General features: G+C 35.8%; 1 protein-coding gene across 1 annotated transcript in view; it reads left to right on the forward strand.

The window, feature by feature from the left end:
* The window catches only part of LOC134527103 (discoidin domain-containing receptor tyrosine kinase B), a 1,309,463-nt gene that overhangs the window by 773,835 nt on the left and 513,146 nt on the right, over positions 1 to 22,482 (forward strand). The gene's annotated exons all lie outside the window — the stretch shown is intronic.

The raw sequence follows: 22,482 nt of genomic DNA on the forward strand, positions 1-22,482 counted from the left end.
ACGATATTTTACGTAGGTGTCAATTGTGTTTAATATTTTGTAAAGGGAAATTTTTTCCCAGCAGCATCCAATATGTATGTTTTTGGGGCGTTATTCAAGTAGTTGACCTAACAGTCACGAGAGGGCAGCAGGGCTTGCGGGAGTGCGGGGCAGTAGCGCGCGCTGCGGCGAGTAGGACTACTACAACACTTAATCGGAATTAAGTTTCGCGTCCATTACCGTTTCCCGAGTGGTAACAGTAATTACTGAAGATATTTGTAGATTTATTATGTATAAAATATTGATCCATAATACATGTACAGATATCTTCAGTAATTACTGTTACCACTCAGGAAACGGTAATGGACGCGAAACTTAATTCCGATAAAGTGTTGTAGTAGTCCTACCGGCCGCTGCGCGCTACTGCCTCGCACTTCCGCAACCCTGCCATCTAGTAACTGTTAGGCCAACTACTTGAATACGCCCCAAAATCACGAAAGTATTTCTCCATATGGAAGCTACTTATAACCATATACATATCACAATGCCTTTTTATAGAATGATTTGATATTACGTATATAAGTAAAAGAAATGCATTCCGTTTTTTTAGTTTTTCCTTCTTTCGGATGAGTCCTTACCATGGTTACCGCTTTAAGTTACAATAATTATGTAACGTAAGTACATAGTGCTCCAGATACGTAATAACTAAGTGGGAATGTAAATACGTTCTTTCTATAATAACAATATTATAACGAAGATTTTATGCAAGTAAATTGAAAAATAACCCAACTTCCAAAATACATATTCATAAATTATTCGCCTGTTTCAGATATCAAAAGTTTCAACAATAACTCAGCGTGTGTATTTTGTTGCAGTCAAGAAATTCGATGACAATTTTCTCCGCAAGAATTAGGGGTGCTCCTCCATAAAATAAAGCAACATTTTAATTTGCCTCTCACTCGCACGAGATCGTCGAGCAGCCATTATTTCAATAATACAATGACCGACCACGTGCAAACAACTCTAAACATTACACACCAAATATCCCGTAAAAATAATTTAAGAAATAAACATGTTTCCGCTTGCTCGAGCACTTTTAAAATTACTTAAGATTTTTATTAATACTTTTATCAACATTGAAAAATCTGGGAAGTATATTGTCTTATAAAGTCTGTGTTTTTATTTATAAATTTGTTAGAAATATGAAGTGTTTTTTGTTGTTATGTTGCAGTTTTCAAATCTCATCTTCGCTGCCAGAAAAATTGTAGAGGGGGAAATCGTAACCCGAGCTTTGCCGAGATAGTTAGGCCTCGTAACGATACCGCGCTTAGAATAGCAATTTCAGTACCTTTCGATTACGATCGTTTGGAACCGTGTGTTGCCGATCGGCCAAAGAGCTATATGTAGGAATCGATATCGAAATGTTCCGATAAAAAACGCTAGAAACTTAGAATAAACCACCAGAGGAGGCAGAAGTTCTTGAGGCGGGGATCCATCGGGCGAAAGGGCAAAGAGCAAGACGACGACCAGTGCAGCATCCCGACATCTCAGGAGGCGGTGCAGCACCGTATATAATAAATGTACAATACGATAAGGCCATACGTAAGTAGGGTTTAATTTAGTTTTAAGTTTATCCACTAAGGATGGTAAAATAAAGTTACGAACCATAACTTTGTCCCCTACATTATAAACATCATGACGTCTGGTCGCATAGTATCGCTGCGACACGGCGCATTGCGCTCTCCTGAAATTACAATCATCTTTTGATAAAAACCTTCAAGCGCGGCGCTGTCTGGCAACGTGTCTAGTAGAGGGAAGCCCCATTCACTGAGCAAAGACAGGGAAATACCCAGACTAAGGAGGGACTCATGTCGGTTGCAGAATATCTTTCTGATTTGGCGTAGCTCGCGACCATGAAACGAAACACTAGCAAGACATTTTTTGGAATGCCACGCCATGGTAACAATGGAAATGGGTGATTGCTGATTTTTAAAATCGTTACAGATGAGACGTGGCTTAGTACAGTGCCAAGTCTTGGCTTGCGAATCAGTATAAATATTATACAAAAATATAGTATATATTTTTTTTTAAAAACTAAAAACACATTTCAAGAATCTTGATTCAAAACAGGATTTCCGACGAGTTAGTCACCCCAATGCTGTTATGTTTGTGTTGAAACACGTTGTCTGGACGAGTGGCTTTCGTTTATACACTGCTGATAAACATCAAATAGTGACATATTATCTTGTAAGTCCTACTTGTACCTCATTGTTAGGACTTCTGGCTGGGTAGACAAAGCTCCCGGGTTTTATTTCCATATAAGGGATTTTGCACTTTGTGGAAAATTTCTTTCCTGGTTTCAGAACTGGGTGTGGATTTGTACCTGGATACAGCAGAAGGCAATGTTAACCAACGCTGTATCATTTCACTAGTACGTCTTCAGTCACGCTATGACCATGTTCCACATGACGAAGGTTGGAGATCCAGTTCAGCTTTCATGGTGATCAACCCATCATTTTCATATTATCATTATTGTTTGATTATACCTATAGTGTTTTGAGATCATAACGTCAGTGTTCTAGCCAAGATATGACCTTTGGCCTGCCAACAAGGATTCTTGGCCACTAGAAAAAACAGCCGGGCATCACACGTTGAAGGACTGGTTTATTCTTCCTATCTGATCTTCTCGCTGCACGCCTCGTGTAATTACGTGGTGCACCTCCCGAGAGGCGCTGCCCCAGGTAAGGTTGGTAACAGTTTCGACAACCTTGCAACCAGGAAATTGGTTTTATAAAACTAAAATGAATTCCCGATGCAATTATAAACTGCTTTTGCCATATCTTTACTACAAAAGCGCCGTCTGTACTCGACATGAGCGCATGCACACGCACATACAAACGCCCACACCAGCCCTATAGGGTATCTTATTTCTCACATGCTAGAAATAAAAATGTAGGTCTTCTTAGCTTCTTTGTGTTTGTAGTTGGAGGCGTAGTTTTTGTTTTATTTGTCTCCCTCCCAGTGTGAGAACTGTTAGTTCTAATTGGCAATCTAGCTGCCGTATTGGTAATGGGTGTCAGCGGAAAGGACGAAGTAGCTCATTACATTTTTATTTATCGCATGTAAGAAAAAATCCTATATGTGCTTGTATGTGCGTATGCGTACGCTGAGGTCAGGTAAGGACGGCGCGTTTGTATTAAATATATGGCAAAAACAACTTCCTAGTTGCATCCGGATTTATTTTAGTTTTTTTTAAACAATTTTCTGGTTGCAAGGTTGTCGAAACTGTTTCCAACCCTTCGTAGGGCAGCGGCGGGGCAAGGCTTAGTAGATGGGAGACTCCATCTGTCCCTCAGATTTCGAAGAGCTAGTGGTTCTGAGAAGGATCATTCGGAGAATTGTCTTTTCTGTCCAAAAAAAATGGCAGCGAGTGTTTCAGTACTTGCCAGAGATGTGTAACATCTAACCTCGGTAACAAGCAAATTCATGTGTTCTCATGTGGCAACAAAACTCGGACACGGAATTTAATGTAGAATTCTTTAGATAATGCCGAGCGTGATAAATATATGCAAATTGTTTTTTCATTTACATTTCTTGATGCAAATCACGCATTTAATTGGCTACCAGAGCAGCTACGTCGACTTTTGAATCATTTAATTAGCCAACCAAAATTTCAACTATACAATGAAATGGCTCTGATAAAAGCGAAAAAATCTTTAACAAATACTGAACCCCTTCTTTGGACCTGATTTTCGACAAATAATTGTATTAAAGTCTTTAAAATTCACTAAACAGCTAATACTATAAAGTTTCCCTTTGACTTTGTAAACTTTGGTTTGCGCCACCTGTCAAAGATGGCAGGACCATTGTTACACATTTCCATTCCAAGCGACTTTCGTCGCATTCTCGAAATTACTCTTACCATGTGCTGTATAGTATATCGAGAGCTAAGAGGTTACACATCAATAATTTTGGAGATGTGGTAATTCGGAGAAGTGGTTGATCGGAGAAGGGGACATTCAAAGAAGTAGTAGATTTTCTGTTTTAACACTTGTAAACATGTTACAAATACTTTTGTACCCTCTTTTTGTGAAATTTCGTTTTAAACGCGCGTGGCATCCACACACCCTTTTTTATTTAGGTCTGTCAAAACACCAATTTATTTTTTACCAACCGACTACAATTTCGAACATCTCGTACCATAACAAAAGACTGATGACCTAAACATACGGGTATTTACAGGGGGGGGGGGGGGGCACATGGGCACGTGCCCTCTCCCTCCCCCCTTCCCACTGGATAACACTTCTGAAGTAATAAACAGGTAATAAACTGGGTCTAGACGACCGGTGTCCCCCCAGAAAGCAATCCTATATCCGCCCCTGGACTTAACCTCTGTGCGACGACCTTGTCGCATGGGTGGTCCTGGCGTCTACCGGCGCCTCCCGCCTCTCAGAGACCCTGTCCTTCGGCGGTCTCTCCAGGGAGTGGCGCCTCGCCCCGTCGCGTGTGCTGGCACGAACGCACTGACACGCAAACACGCGAGTGTCGTTCCGGTACGTCCTACGAGCGCACTCGGAGTAATGTTACCATGGAGTCCAATGGTGTTTACGAGCACGTTGTCTTTCGTGAAGACTTTTCGTTCGTACACTGCGTTGAAAACTCAGAACATGGTGGTGGCTGATTGTATCTTTGCTAATATTAGGTGTTTTTTTTTCGATTTTATTAAACCAGAAGGAAAATAAGTTACTTAAATATATATATTTTTCATTTGTTTAAGAAAAAAAAATTAATTTTAGATATGAAAGCTCTGTGCTATCAACATTGGCGATAAATCGAAAAATGATCGAGCGGCAAGATGTTTGCACTAATTTTTTTAAATACATAAATAGTTAAATATGAGTCTTTTCAATACATAAAAGTTTTTTTTTTCATGATTTTAAGGAATTTGAATCATTAGAGCGTGGTCAGTAAAAAGGATACAATAATTTTATCGAAATTAATTTCTTAGTGTAATGAACAGTGACGTGCGAAATTTGCGTTATTTTCTGTTACCAGGTTGAAATCCTCGCATTTATTTACCTATAAGTCCGTGTCTTTCGTCCATTTACTGCTACGATATTTTACTTTTCGGCCGGAATGCATATGATTGCGTCATTCTTCAAGCCGAAATTATTCCACAGATTATTTTTACTCCAAGCTGGACTCAACTTGTTTTCATATCATTACGCGAAATGATCTTGGCTCAGGTGAATTAAATTCAGTAAATTTGATATTTATTTTGTGTTTTGAGGCGTGGCAAATCTACACATGATCCAGTGAGAATGCAGTAAAATGTAAAATGACGTGCAATATATCCTCAATCAAAATAATACCACAGATTTCGCCAGTCTCCTGTCACTATCAATCTAGATACTTGATGTACTTTATTTAATTTTGACGTTATTAATTGAAATAAAGTGAGGCCCTATTTCAAAGGCGTGTACCAGCCTTGTAAAGTTATTTTAGAACATTCGTTATATATATATAGGTATATATATATATATTTTTTTTCAATAAAACATTTTCGTGATGAAAATGTTGCTGAAATTCGTCGGGTGGATTCTGAATTTCAGTATTTCAATTCTTTAATATTCCACGGGTATTTTTCTCTTACCTATGTCCGTACTGAGGAAGTTTCAAGGATGTTCACGTGATATATAAGTATGTAGTATGTAAATGGTGGTACTGGGACTGGTTCCAGGTTGTAATTTGTGGATGGGGTCAATGACCGACCACTCTGACGTCACGACCACCATTTTTTTGTGTAAAATAACATCCAAATCTCAAAAGTCCTAGATATTTCACTATTTAAAGGGAAAATTTCTCGTTGTAAGGGAAATTATTCAATTTTTTCCCTAAAAAATCATAATTTGAATTTCGGAATGAATCAAAAGACTGTTTCCTTTGAAACAACCCAAATTCCTAAAAGGGGCTTAAATTTTCCATAGTGAAGCTTCCCTAAGCCGCTGAGGTCACGTCCTTTGACTATAAACACGATCTTTAATTTTTGGGCCAAAACATTCAGAAAAAATTATATAGTTATATATATTAAAATTCCTCCTTGAGGCTTAAATTCCCCATGGGCAAGCCTCCAATAAACCTCTGTAAGGTACCTTGACCGTAAAGTTGAAATCTTTCATTTTAGACAGAACAATTCCGAAAAAATTCCAAATAATATATTAAAAAATTGCTTACCTCAAATCCTACCAAATCCACTCAGTCCTCGGTTCGATTCCTGGCGAGAGTAAACATGAAATTGATTTATAAAAATAAAAATAAATCTTAATTATAATTGAAATAAAATTTTAATAAAAAATAGCTTACGTCGAATCTGCCATCTTGGATTCTAGAAACTTTGCAATTGACGCCCACCATCTTGAAAGTGTATGACGTCATCGTTGAATATTTCAATACGTCTTTAATCTTGGATACTAGAACATTGAGATTTTCGTTACGGTCTCCATCTTGAATATCAGTAATTATTATATTTTAATGGGAAAATTTTTAAAAATAATAAAAAATCATTTGATTTAATTTTAATTTAAAAACTTACTTGCGTCATTGAGTCCTCAGTTCGAAACCTACGATGTCATTCGATTAAAAATGGCAACGGAGCATTCCTCCGGGGAAGCCACCGGCAGGCTGACCTCCCACCACTACTGCCGACACAGATATTACGCCAGACAGTATGACGTCATGGCAGCTATCTTGGGTCAGCCGGCAATTTCTTCGTCGTCTGCTGGAGGGCGCTTAACAACTTTAGTTTAATTTTTACCCGATAGAGTGCAGTAATCATTTCTTACAGTGGCGTCCGCCATCTTGTCAGCCATATTTCCCGCCATCTTAAAATTTTGTAATTTTTAAGGTTTAAATTAGGAAAAATTTCCAAAAAATAAAAATAGTAACTGGTTGATAATATCATTATATTATATTATATTATATTATAATGAATGATTTTTTCGGCTCAGTTAAATCCTTGATTGATGCAATATAAGATTACATAATTAAAATTACAAAAAGATTGACAGGTACGAGAAATAAAACAATTATGAACAAACAAAAATGTATAACAGAAATTATAAAAGAACAGAAATCAAGCAAACTACAACCGTGTATCGATGTCTACAGTCATCAAAGAAGGCGAAGCGATTCCTTTGCAAACCATGACAGGTTTTTTCAGGGCATCTCCACATGACAGTCGATTAACCAGCAACAACCAGTCGGTGGTTAGGAAATTCCAGTTAGTGATAAAGCTAACACGACCATTTGGTGGCCAGGCACATCCAGTCTGCGACCAGCCACGTCTTGATGTAAGCTATTCCAAGGTTTTTGCCAGGTACATCAGTTGGTTGGTCAGACACGCACGACCAGTCGGTTGTAAAGGCTATCATGTCAATTGGAAGAAAAAAAAATGGCTTGTTTAAATTTTAAAACAACTTTATTGATCATGATCACGCAAAAGACTATGAACATTTGAACAAATGAACGCAAATATTTTATATATGTTAGTTTAATTAATGTAAAATAAGCATGGATTATTATTGATTTAAAACGAAATTATTGATAAGAACATTGGATTTAAATACATTAGGGTACAGTATAGTAATCTCTGTAGTTAGATATTATATATTTCACTGTGTTTCCTGTGTTTCGAACACACATTTTCAATTCCCTGAGTTAGTCCTGCTTGTGGGAACCTGAACTGGCGCTCGTTTGCACAGGGAGCTCTCGCGTCGAGACGAGCAGGCGCCCACGCTCTTTGGGCAAGAGGGGTTACTGGTCGGCGCCCGGGAGGAGGCGCGTGACCTCGGTGGCCGTGCTCGCTGCGTGAGGCTGGTCGCGGCTTCGAGCCCAGCCCTTGCCTGTGCGTGGACCACGGGAACTCTTCCTGTTTCCAACGGCAGCTGACCAAACATCAATGAACCTTTAGGCTCCGTCTCACGCGCCATTTTCATTTTGTTTTGTTTTATCATTACTTTATTTAAGGGCTATTTCTAACATTTTACCCAATACTTCCCTTGAATTTGTTGTTCACTTACACACGGATGTTAAAAATTTGCGCAAGTGATGATGATTACAAAGACTTGCGCACGTTTCTTCTCCCATGCTATAACACTAAGTGAATGTTTGATGAGAATATTTTGGTTGGAACAACAATTGCAAGGGAGGTATCGTGTTAAAAGTTTAGGGATATTCCTTAAGAGGCCGTGTCAGTAAATGTTTATTTCCAATATTCTGCTCTAGAAGTTCTCTCTTTTAACAGTGAGATTTAGTGGCTTTTTCAACCGAAGGAACTGTAGCCGCAGCGCGTGATAAAGCTACTATACCCTTATCACAGGATTAGTGGGAAGGTTGACAGCTCGAGTTTACTCGACGAAAAATGTATCTGGTTCCTCGACAATCTGAGAGGATGACAATCTGACCGGCGGCTCACTAGGAAATTGCGGATGCAGGGATTCAGAATCAAGAAACCTCACTTATACAACTATGGCATGAGTCGAATCTAAAAATTTTAATACTTTAAACATATCGGAATACAATTAATCTTCAAACATGTGGTAATTATTCTTTATCTGGATGTAATAGTCCGTGATAAATAATGTTAGTTGACATTAAAAAGTATACGAAATTCATCATGTAACGTTTTAAAAGGATAATAACATAAATGCATATGCTTAGATATTGCATGTGCATCACACACAATCTAAATACAATCTCACTTAAGTCAGACTACCTAATTTTTTACAATGCACCATCATACAGTTTAACAGAGGTAGGTGAACCTATTATCGACGTTGTTTCAAAGAATTTAAATTTACAAATATTATACTATTTATCTTAATACGATATGTAGCCTACCTTTATGAATACGAACTTACAAAAAAATTATTGAATTTATCACATTACACTTTAACATTACACAAGACTAAAACACTAACAAAACTTAATTTTATACATTGCTGTAGCATATTAGAAGACGAAATAACTCACAAGACTAACATTAAGAGGGCTGCATTACAAATTTACTTTACAGAGAAGAAAATATCCTTTCAAGATATTTCATTACCTCATTCATTACATAATACTGCCGTTGATGTGATCGTAGATATAAAGTATTTAAAAAATATATTTCATTATGTTTATGTAAATATTTTGAAAACGTTATTGCTTAAAGATGCTCATTATTTAAATAATAACGAATCTTTTACTTTTATGTACTGAACAAACAAAATACTTATAAGTTAATAAGAATAAGCTTAGTTGAGTAACATCTTCAATTTGTATTGAATTCAATGTACATATCGAAAATCATGTACAATGAATGCAACAGATTGAATTCAATAAATATTTGATCTTGTGAAACGGCCATAATATTGATGTAGATTAGGGACCGGAAAAATTCGCGGTTTCGACGGCCTTCAGGATAGACTGCACATTCCCCTGTACACTCGGGCAAATAACGGCAGCAGTGGCGTAGCGTGGGTGGGGCGGAGGGGGCGGCCCGCCCCAGGCGGCAGCCCGCGGGGGCGGGTCGCCGGTGAAGCGGGTTGAGATCTGATCTATGATTCATTCATTACATGTGTCAGACACACTATAATGTTCCATTTTTATCTAGAATTTTGCGCACCAACTATTTTTTAATATTTATTTAAAAGAAAAACTGCGAAATCACTGACAGAGCTCTTTATAACGTTTGTTTGTTTACATACGAACGGCAACATCGCATCACGCCGCGCCGCCCGGCGCGCGCGAGCCGAGTTGAGCGGCACTCCTTATTGTGTTAATTACTCATACAAAATCTTTTGTTTCACGCGTCGGCCCGTGTCGATGCCTCTCTTTCGCACTCATTGAATTTAGTACTACGCATTGTACTGTAAAGTTTGACCTTAACCCAGGGCAAACCAAACAACTTCCGCAAACCGGGACACAGTAAAACTCATATATTGCCCCGTACCGCGAGCGCAGGTAAACCCAAAAAAATATTAAAACCCAAACTAATAGCAGGCTTAAAAAATACTAATAAGGTTGCGAACAGTGAGAGGAGGCAGCAAGTTAAAAAGACACAAAATTTATATGACAACATTTTATATATATATATATATATATATATATATATCATAAAATCGTTTCATCACAAATCGGTGCATCCATCATAAAATACATACCCTATTACTACTTATAAAAATAGCTATATAATAATACTAAAAAAATACTTTAACAATTCCCCCGAAAAATTATAATTTGATCATATACTTCGGAGCTCCGAAAATTAAATATAATTACCAAAAAGGCGTTAAAAATATATAAGAACATAACTCCGATAGACTATCAAACTTGACTATATTGTCGATTGAACAAGAATTGGCTGCTAATATTGATTTTGACAAAGTTATTTCTGACTTCGCTGCTCATAAGGCCCGTAGAATCCGCTTGTAAAACCGCTCATCCTATTTTAACTTCAATAAAAGGTACCTCATTGCATGTGAAATTTAATTTTAATTAAGCACCTATAGAATGGGGGCGGCAAAATGGGTTTCCCGCCCCAGGCGCCGAGATGGCACGCTACGCCACTGAACGGCAGTTCATTTGCTGCTGACTTGTTAGTCGTCTCAGCTTGTTTGTCTGTGATTCGATCCTTCTTTGGTTGGTGTTTTATAATTGGTTGAGATTCGTCCAGATGAACAGTAAGCCAATAGCAAAATCATCTAAAAGGTATATGTATTTGACTTCTAGCCTATCGCCGAATGAATCCGCGAATTTTTCCGGTCTCTATTAATTATAGATGCTCACATGCATCGTGAGAGTCCGTATAAAGCCTATTACAATTCTATAAGTATACATTAAAATGCTTTTAAAATATACATGTGTAATATAATTAAAACTTGTTTAAGTAAGATCATCACAAAAAAAATGAAAATCCTTCAACAGTAAGTGATGTTTTATAAGATTTTAACAAAACACACTTACAATAAGAGAATACTAATCATACCACATAATTCAACACAAAATATACATTCCAGTAGGCGCTACGTAAAAACAACTTCTATTTTTATGCTGATAACTCTGCATTGTTTTATATATATCATTATTTCTAACTTTTAATATTCTCTACACATTAACTAAAATTACCTATTTACAGAGTCTTAGCTAATGTTGGTCTGTACCACATACAGTACGTACGATATCTCTACGCAAAACACATACAGTTCATTATTAGTAATATCAATTATATTTCATGAACATAATGAAATTAGTATAGGCCCTAGGTTGTTCACTGTTAATTGAGTACTTCTGAAGTATTTTCATTGTGAGTTAACATACATACCAAATGCCATTCTTCCAGTAAAGTTACAAAGAAGACAAGAAGATAATATAAATATGTATGTAGTAAAACCCCTATTAAATGAATAATAACTCAATCTCTATTCTGGACTATTAAGTAATAATTTTTATTAATGTTATTTATAACTTAAATAAAATGACAACTAACAAATTAGTAAAAAAATATAATTACGTGCGATATAGTGTGACATTTGTACTTGGACGGCAAACGAATATAATAAAATGTCTATGACAATGTTAACTTTACTCATTATTATGGAAAGAAACAAAATGGGCAGATAAGCATATTCTACGCTGACATTTAAAAATGCTCAATTTAAAATGAACGTTCCAAGAAAATTTATTTTATATCACCACAAAAAATCAAACTGCGGCGTCATTTTCCCGATGACAAACAAAAAAGTTGTATGGTCGCGAATAATACATTCGTATGGCGTCACATCAGCGGAATATTCCCTTGGCATAAATGTGTGAATTCTGTGGCACTAATGGAGAAGTAAACCTTCGCTCGAACACAAAAACAAATGAACGAACAGCTTTTTTTTTTTTTTTTTTTGATAAGATGTGTAATCGGAGACCCCTGGGGTGGTTGAAGAGTGTCAGGTCGGTCGCCAGACCAGATAGTAAAAGCTCAGGGGCTGAGGATAGAAAAGGCATATCTCCAAATTATTAAGTATAAATGTTGTCATGTAATAGTTAAAGACTTGATTACACCCAGGTTTATAAACCCATCATGATCATGAAGACACTGATCGGAAGGTAATGTGCAATACATTTCAATGGCGTTTTCAGTTTTTGCTAAATAATTATAAATATAAGCAAAATTTCAATGTATCTGGACAAATCAAAATATTGATAATATTATTTTCATCACAGACATAATATATGATATGATAAATAAATTTGAAAAAAGCGGTTATGTTAAATGTATTGTATACTTTCAGTAGGCAAAATTTCCGGCCCCTACCTCTTATAGACTTTGAGAAAAACTGCCTTTTAAAATAACATTGATATAGATAGGAGCGCAAATTTGTGACACGGCCTCTTAAAGAGTTATGACTAAAATAGGGGGGGGGGGGGGGGGGGTGTGGCATGTACTTTGCGTGTGACACCAAGCGTTAATTATTTTTTAACTGATTTTAACCGAAAATACAATAATCCATCGAAATTTTGCCGGGAAGAATAAAAAAGCGTTATCGGGTTTGTCGCGCTGGAATTTGAATCTCTGTCCCGCTTGCGAGTTTAGCGTTTTACCACTGCACGATCTCGCTCTTCCCACTAATGTAATTGTCACTTATCAACATAATTTTTAATGTTATTAATTATTTAAGCTCCATCGCAGGCTGTTACAGTACTGAAAATATGAGCATCGCAAATGAAAGCTGTAAAGCGAACGTATATTTCGGCTGGTGAAGACGCCGAGTTCAGTATTCCGAGCGACTATGCACTGGAAAAATTCGCGGTTTCAATTACTTTTAGGATAGACTCAACAGTCCTGTGCACACTTGAGAAGTATTACCTTCCTCATTGGTTGCTTAATTAAGATATTTCTAACATTGTTTTGCCAGTGATTTGATACTTCTATTGATGAGGGTCTTTCATTGGCTCGGAGTCCTTCACACAAATGTGGGCCAATCGTAGAAGCAGGTCAAAGGTGTTTGAATTCTAGCGTACCGTAAAGTGAATCTGTGAAAATTCCTGTCTCTACAGGTACAGATCACTCGCCTGCCACCTATGCGATATGCGTAAAACTTAAAGCGGGGTTGAGCCCTAATTTTCTACAAATGAGAAACATGGCGGACGTTTGACATGCATCGGTGGATTTTCTCGGGGTAGTACCGATTCCCTCCGACCGATAACCATCGCCCATGCCTTATTAGCAGCTCTTCAACTTTCGCCGTCCTAATGGTTTCCGATGTCGACTGTTTGAAGAACTCATTTCGTGAATTACTTCGCAACCGGTAGTGTGAGTTACCAGCAATATATGTAAAAACGAAAAACTCACTCTTACCTTTTTTAAAGAAGACTAAATGTGACACAATTTGAGCTTAATTGCAGCTCTATACGTATCATATTTCTCGAGAAAGTTTATAATGGTTTTAATTTTTCCAAAAAAGTGAGATTTTAAGTTTTGGGTAAACAAATATTGGAAACATAATGATCCTACGAGAAACATTGTCAGAAGTGAAGTTGTGGTACATATATTTAAAATTAATTCAAACATAAAACGACGCATGTAGACCCAATAATTACCTCACAATTTGCAAGAAATCAAAAAATTAGAAAATTGGATTTTGGGACGATTTGATCTAAACTAGTGCTAAAACCCATATTCGGTAACTATTCGGTATCCGGACTATCCAGCCTAAATTTAGTACCCGGCTGAAGATCGGATAATAAGCGAGTATCCGGCTGGATAACGGATAAAAAAAATGCGAAATATAAAATTTAGGTACTTTATTTAATCCATATAACAAATATAAGCACCATGTTTTCATTTTACAACAAAAAAAAATATGTACTCATACTAAACTAAGGGCAAATTATGGTGAATGAACACCAATTTATCTGTATGAAGAGGAAACAGACGGTTTCGCTTGTCTTCATAGCACAGTCAGCTTCATAAAACAAGACTTTCGCTGTACACGCTGCTGCAGGGTGTTTGGCAATTTATAGCGGCGTAAAGGTTGTTCTAGGACTCTGGTGAACCCGGTTCTTTCTACTATGGGTAATGGCTCGTTGTCTAGTGCAATCATTTATGCTATTAAATAATGGTACTTCTTGGCTTTTGCGTCATTTACGTCCAAAGTAATTTCCTTTGGAACGTTTCTGTGATAGTCAATTTCTTTTTTGCCGATACTGATGACGAACTTGTCCCCGGGATAGCTAAAGTCATTGTAGTAGGCATTACAACGGCTGGATCTTTATTCAGTGCACGGAATTCAACTGAATGTTTTGTTTTTAAATGATTTTCATGCAGAAGTACCTAGAAAAAATAGTATACCGTCAACAAAACTCTGCTACAAACGTGTCTTACGAAAAGTAATTAAAAATCGAAAACTCGGTGTGAATGATTTTGTGGTTATAGTATTGTCTAGGTGAGTCAGAGTTTATTAAAAAAATATGTTCTATATAAAAACATAAAATTTACACCAGTAACGTTAAGAAAATATTCATGAATCTAATTTTTTTCATATTGTGTAGGTACCTGCCATGATTTAATGTAGTGTTTAGATGAAACCAAGTAGAAACGATTTGTACACAAGTGTAATTAAATAAATAAAATGAAGGAAAAACCATAAAAAAGCATCAAAAGAACCCATTTATAATGAAATAAGTGCACTTCAATAGAAACGAATTTCAATGATTAAATTCATGAAATGTAACTAAATAACTCAAACGAAGGACTGAATTGTGTTGAAATGTTATCTACTTGAACATATTAATTTGAAATAACTGAAATAAGATGAACTGATACAAATAGAAATGAAATAAATCCACATATACGGAAATGAGTCCGAAACCTAATACATCAAACAAAATCACTCGATACATAAGAAATAAAATGATTTGTACCCAAATGTAATTAAATAAATAAAACGAAGTAAAAATAATAATGAAAAAGCATCAAAAGAACTCATTTATAACGAAATAAGTGTACTTTAATAGAAACGAATTTCAATGATTAAATGCATGAATTGTAACGAAATAAATCAAAGAAAGGGCTGAAATGTGTGGAAATGTTATCTACTTGAACATATTAATGTGTACTTTCAGGAAGGGAAAATCTGTGAAGTGTTTTAATGATTCCACAATAGTTTTCTCGTGAAGTATAAACAATTTCAACCTTCTGATGCTTCCAATTAAGTGAATTAAAAAAGGGGAAGTGTTTTTTTTTTTAAACTGAGGAAACAACATAATACATATGAAAACTTAGCAAATACACTAACATTTCAGTTATTGCAAATAATTACAAATAATTACAGGTGTATCAACAGTACAAGAACATCAATATCCTCCCCTACAACTGCCACTGTGTTGTGATCACATGACAATGAGATGGCGGAGGTGACAATCAATCAGTCAGCATCCCCCTACGCTTGATAAGACACAATTTAGGCCTCGTTTAGTTCCGCCCTCAACAATGATATCTTGTGACTTTTGTTGGAGTCGTTTGCCAGAAGTGTTCTTGAGAGACCTTTGGTGACATTTCTTCAGTGAAAACCACTTTAGTGGCAGGGTTTTTCACTGCCCTCCTTGAGGGCTCCACATGTGTGGTGCTGGTATATTATACACGGTATCCGTCAAATACAATAACACATACAGATATGTAATGGCAACATATGTTATTAATATATGTGTCACATATGTTGGAGAAAGTTTGACCAGTTGGCCACATCACATGGTGCAGCATGAAGCCTCCATAAATCACTTGTACTTTTTCCCCGGCTACTGTAGTGTCTGGCACAGAGTTGAAACACTTGTACTGATAGATATGAGCTGTTCCACTTCTGAATTGCTCCAACTAAGCCAACATTTTGTAGGCATCTTTGTTGTCTCTCCTAACACTTGCCTCCCTGGCATCTACGTGCTGTGTTCATAAGATCAAAAATTCACACTACATTAAGTTTCAACTCCTTCAGTAATTTGTGGCATGGAAGTGAGCCCTGTGTCCATCTGGTTGCTGCACTGGCGTGTAATTTCCCCTCCCGTCGATAATCAACTGTCCTCTCTTCCCTTCTCTTCCGCGAGGACGACCACATGGCGTCCAAACAAAATAATGAGTTAAAGGATCCTTTAAAGTTTCGACCGACACTTTTTTCCTTAGTTTGGACTGTTCCGTATAAGCATATAATAATACATTAAAATAATTAATACCTTCATACCTTAACTACTGATTATAATATATTACAATATAATAATATAATTATTTATAATAGTATTAGGTAAACTGTGCAAAAAGAAAGTCTTCTCTAAAAACTATAAAGGAATCTTCAACTCGTGCTAATCGAGACAGTTTATTTTAAGAACACATACTAAATTTTCATAATTAAGTACATACTTCGTCCGTATTTACACATAATATTATTTTTGAAGTTAGATGAAAATTTTATAATTAAGCATAAAATGTTGATAGATTCATTGGTTTTGAAATATATTTTATCATTAATATTATTAACGGCATTGAGTGTTTACATTATTATTTAAGCTTAAAATTTAGGTATTTTCATCTATAATAATGACAGTAATTCGGCATAACATTATTTGAATTTAAAATTTATTCATAACTCAAGTCTACATTTTCTACCAAGTCCGTAATATCAGGAGTGACAATTTTATTTTAAGGACAATTAGAAAATACTCTCTCGTTTAAGCCAATATAAAGTTTTTAAAGTTCTAACAAATAAACGGAAACATTAGGCAGTAAACTGACAATCAATAACCATTTACCTCAGTTGTATCCAGCATCCTGGGTATTCAAGGAACAGCCTCTTTTCAACAAATGCACAACCTACTGTTAGAGGCAAGCATATAATAATAATAATAATAATAAAGACTTGTAACAAAACTACAGATATAAAACCGACAATAATTTCTATACTTTTAAATCAATGACAATACATAGATGCAAAGAAATACACATGAATTACCGTTTTGTCAATTAAAATGTACAATTTTATTCATGAATACTCTGTTAATTTTTCTAAAATAAATAACCAATTGATTAATATATAAAAAATAGTTTCTAGCGAATGGTTTTTTCAGCATATAATGGAAACGTTTATAATTTAAAAAAAAATAAAAATAACTTTTGGCAGACTATGCCTGAAACCACGCATTTATAGTAATTAAAAGGATTTTGAGCTTTCACATAGCATCCTGATTTTTAATTTTTATTATTACGTTTTAAATTAATAGTAGACAGTAAGTTTTGAAATAGTTACTGAGGTGGCAAACTTTCTAATTCTAAGCTTTTGTTCCCTATGGCGTAATATTAATGTTTATAGGGAAAACATGGCCTGGTTCGCGGAAGTTTTGGGATGTTGAATAATAATAATAATAATAATAATAATAATAATAATATTAAAGGGGTTGGGAAACGTAACAAATCGCGGATATTTTTTTACACCTCTGTTCTGTGCTCTGTCTCTCTCTCGGAACCACACAAAAGCCACTCGGACGGCGCGCAGTATTGGCCTGTCGAGTGCGCATTGTTCGCTGCGGAGTGCGTGCGAGGTTATTCAAATCGCACAAAACGTTAAAAGCATGCTCTTTGTGGATCAAGTTGAGTGGGCGAGAGAAATCCGTGGGGATATCGCTCCCCCTCCCTTGTTTAACCACCTTACCGGTTACAAACGCACAAAGTGCGGGATACTTTTCTGATTGGGAATCTACTAGTAATATACGCTGTTTCATTTCAGCAGAATATACCTCACGGGTATGCAGTTTTAACGATTAAATTTTAATTTTTTTGTTTGCTGTTGGTTGAAAATCTTTTATTTTTTTAGCTATAAATTTAGAAAATATTTAATTTAAAATAAATTATTAAAACAATTTTAATTAAAAAACGCACTAACATCATGAAATTTGGAGTCCTCGGCTCGAACCCAGTCAGGACAAAATAAAAATTATGACAGATCCTTCTTCCACGGACGCCACCGACAGACTGACCTCCCACCATTATATTAGTTTAATTTTTACTCGCTAGAGTGCAGGAATCAGTTTTTCAGGGCGCCCACCATCTTGAAATTTATTAGCAATTTTGAAAATTTGTATTTATTAAAATTCAAATTCAGGAGAAATTCGAAAATAATCAATAAAATTACTTGCTCGATGCAAAAAAAAAAGATTTAATTATAAATACCATAAAGTGAAAAGTTCAATAAATAAAACAAAATTACAAACAAAAAAATTATTACATAAATTCTACACTACTACAGGAACACGATACAGTTAGCAATCTAATAAACATTTAGTTCTGTATTGTCTGGAACTGACTAATTTTCAACTTCAAATGGTTTACTGAAGACAGGGACCAGCCAGGTCCTTTTCCTAAATAGTCTTTTTCTTTCCGGCAGAGTTTCTCGATACTGTGCTTCACATCGTCGGAATTGTAAATGTAAATATTCACTATCTTGAATGCGCAATTATTCACTTGGTCCTCGAACGGTTATGGTCAAGTCACAAGTTATGTTTTAAAGGTCCGCACGTTTCTACTCGATCAGTTATGTGATTTATAATGTTCTGCTTGATATCGTCAATAAAGTACAATGTCTTTCGACTCACTAAAAGTATCTATTAAAATAATAGAAGTCTTTAAAAATTCCATGAAATGCAGATTGCATCAAGTGGAATCATAATTTACATGTAATGCAACAAGCACAGGCTTGTGTTTAGTGTCATGTCCAGAAGTCATCGCAATTGGTTGCGGCACATCTGCTTGACTGCTTGTACGCATACGAGTCTCCAACCTAAACCGAGGAGTCTAAATGTCTGCATGTAGTTCCACAGTAGGCATATGGATTTTACCTTTACAGTTTTTCGCCTGTCGTCTCAAACTGACAATATGAGTAAACCACACATGACACTCATCACAGCGAAAAAAAAAATACAAAAATACAAAAATTACAAATAACAGCTTCTGCCAGCTTGTGAACTTCTCCTTCGTTTATGAAAGATATATTTAAAGCACAAGCCAGAATATTTTTTTATTTTTTTATTTTTTTTATTCGCTAATTTTGATCTAGGAAAATTTGCTTTAGTTTTCTCCTAGTACCCTGGTTATTCCTGACAATATTTTGTTGGTATTTCTCCATGTGCCCCTGATTATTACTGGCTGATGTGCTCCGAATGCTTCTGGTTATTTCTGAGGAAAATTTTTACTTAATGAGAAATGCTATTTTATGTGCAGTTACATTTATTTATTGAATATCTGTTACTAAATCAGCACTTACAATAATTTTATATGGTGGAATTAAAAAAAAATTATTACTCAGTCAAATAATAGGCCTATGCCTTAAAACGACTGAGAAACACTATCACGCAAGAACTACCTTCTCTTTGATTTTGGCGAAGCTCTCCTCTTGCGATTGTGAGTCAGTGAAAATGCCTCATCGCATAAAAAAACAGTGACTGACTGTACAAGACAGCGTTTGGCGCCAACTGTTGCAAGAATCGAGACTACTTTTGCACGATATAAATTAACTATCGTTGCTGAATTGAGCTATTGTAGGCAGTTGCAGCCTTGTAGACTCGTAGCCTCGTAGCCTCGTAGCCTCGTAGCCTTGTAGCCTCGTAGTCAAAAGTCGCTGGAGCTGTTGGAGCTGTATCCTATCGTATCCTGTGACGAACCGTATCGCTGTGGCGAGATCGTATTCCTGTGGCGACATCGTATCACATCAAGTTGAGTTTTGTCTGGATGTGCTTCCCTTTTAACTGACTTCAAAAAAAGCACGAGGTTCTTAATTCGTCTGTATATATGTTTTTATATATGTTCGGGCATAACATATTTTATTATGAACCGATTTTAATGATTTTAATTTTGGGTTGGGTTCAATATAGCTCCAAATTGGTCCTATTTTAATTTCATTGTTATTGGATCTTGTACTTCGAAGATACACCAGCGAACTCCTCAAAATCAAACATGAAAATGTTGTTATTGAGGTATTGTTAGATTTGTGACAATCCCAAAACAATGTGGGTACCTAACTAGGTGAAGAGGACGTGCTGGACTCAACGTGGAGTACGAATGTGTTGATTGAGTTATTATGGTTATTATGCCAATACTATAGGTAGGTTCCTTGCTATAGAACTTAGCAGAACCACATCGGATCTTTTAGCAAATCATAACAGCAGAAATACCATGAATTATTTTTGTGTGTGTGAATTATGCAATTTTTAATACATGCTATATGTGAAATGGATAATTTGTTATTATATAATTACAGGACGAAGTTATACTTCGATAACGAATAATTTCTAACAATGTTCTTTCGTCGTGTGGCCTACTCAATGATTTCATTCTAAATCAGACAAAGCTATTTCTTCCAAGATTTTCACATGACTTTAGCGAAATTTTTGTTTCCTACGCCTATAAAAGTTTTATCAGGTGTAGTGCCCCGTAACTTGTGCACCGTGACTGCCCAGCTTAGAATCAAAGGTAACATTCGGCGCTCAACGTCTCCGTATCCTTTAGTCGCCTGAAATGGTGCAACAAGAGTTATCGCAACCAAGCCATCTTCATATTTCATTCTGCTTCCAATCTATAGTGTGTGGATGTCAATATTTTATACTCGATAATATTATTTAAAATTCTTTGAAAATAACTGAAAATTACTCATTAATCTTTATTGCTCGCCTTAAATTGAAAAGACACAACGAACGTGAAACACGATTTTTAAAATTATGTTTAATGCATATAAATATAAGTATTATATATATATTTAATTCTAAATGGTAAACGTTTGTTAAAACTTCTAAAATTTTAACTGACTTAATGCGTCTTTAACAGATTCTCCATTGGCTGGTAAATTAATTTATTTTAAAATTTATGTGAAAAAATTGTAAAAACATAGCAATAAACACACAATAATAATCTTATTTGTCGAGCTTTAATGTTGGCCTAACTATTTTCACACGCCATAACCGGGCTAAGACGATACCACAAAGCGTTAGACTATGTTATAATTTTTTTATATCTTCAGTTATCTAGTTGTAATTGTTATTTCTTCAATTATCTAGATGTAATTTGTTTTTAATTAGAAAAAAAAATTCAATCTCAATTCGTGATTGAGAATATTTTAATGGACGGTGCTCGAGTTAAGAAAAACTTAATTCAATTGGGTAATTTTATATGTTGCATCGTATTTTATGTAGCTAAGGTTTGGAGAGATATGCAGCGCTGTTTAAAATAAAGACAATTTGAGACTTTATATTTCCCCCCCTCCATTTCGTCATGTTGGCAGTGATAGTCGCAGTTTGCTTGTAGCTTGCGCGTGGCTCGCTAGCTGGTTCCCCGCGCGAGGCAGGCGACGCAGCTAGTCGGATGTCGGGGAGCTACACTTCGCGAGCAGACCAACTTGATGGCAGGACGAAGTGTCTCAAGGATCTCATATCAGACTCCCGGCTCCCTTGTAATCCCCTCATCTTCATTTCCCTAACCTTTACGCGGCGGGTTTCGGGCGCGCTGAAAAAAGGTGCAAGTCCCTTTAGAGACACATTTTTACAATTAGCGTCAGATGTATGTGTGGAATTATTATTTCATCAGTTTTAATAAAAGGCCAGTCCATATATTTTAAATATTATATATATATACATATATGTGCTTATGAAAAATAAGTCTTAAAATGGGCTGTACCTAGAAATTAATTCGAGGATTCATTTTACTCCAGGATAGACTATAATTGCCTACATATAATCACGCTTTTTTATATTGCTCATTGGTCGATTACAAGATCACATACTTTGGCTGTTAACACGTGATTGGGTAACCACTTATTTTTTTATTGTGCAACAAGTCCATCACGGGCGTGTCACTGTAGTCCAATCGTCAACGCGAATTGGAAGTATATGTGTGTCATATATACTTTGCTATTATATGAAGCGGTGAAATTATTGTGGCTCGAGCTTTACTTATAAGATGTTATTTATGGTTTCAAGCAGATTTCTTACCTACACAAATAGTTTTTTAAAATCCTAGTTTTATAATTAAATGCGCAAATTTTTGTACGGGTAACGCGAAGTCAATGCCATGTTTGCTACACTGTAAACGTTTATCGTTTCAGCATAGATATAGCCTACTATTTTTTATATATAGTAAAAATGTACTAATGTTTAATTTACTTGCCAGGCCATTTAATTTACTTGTTTCAGGCCATGAAAAAGCGCCTTTTTTTAGTTTTAATTACATGTTTTAAATAGATTAATATTAAATGTATTTATCAGTGTTTATTATTGCAGACATTTTAAAAGCATATGTTGGATTTTCTGAATAGAGAAAGGCAAGCTCAGAGTTGACAAAGAAATAGCGACAAAAGCTCAGAAAATTCTTACTTTACTGAAGTAAAAAAAGACTCTAAATACGGAACAGAGAGAAATATTGCAAATCGGAGACATTTACGC

This window comes from Bacillus rossius, chromosome 1 (assembly GCF_032445375.1).
Source record: "Bacillus rossius redtenbacheri isolate Brsri chromosome 1, Brsri_v3, whole genome shotgun sequence".
Taxonomy (NCBI): domain Eukaryota; kingdom Metazoa; phylum Arthropoda; class Insecta; order Phasmatodea; family Bacillidae; genus Bacillus; species Bacillus rossius.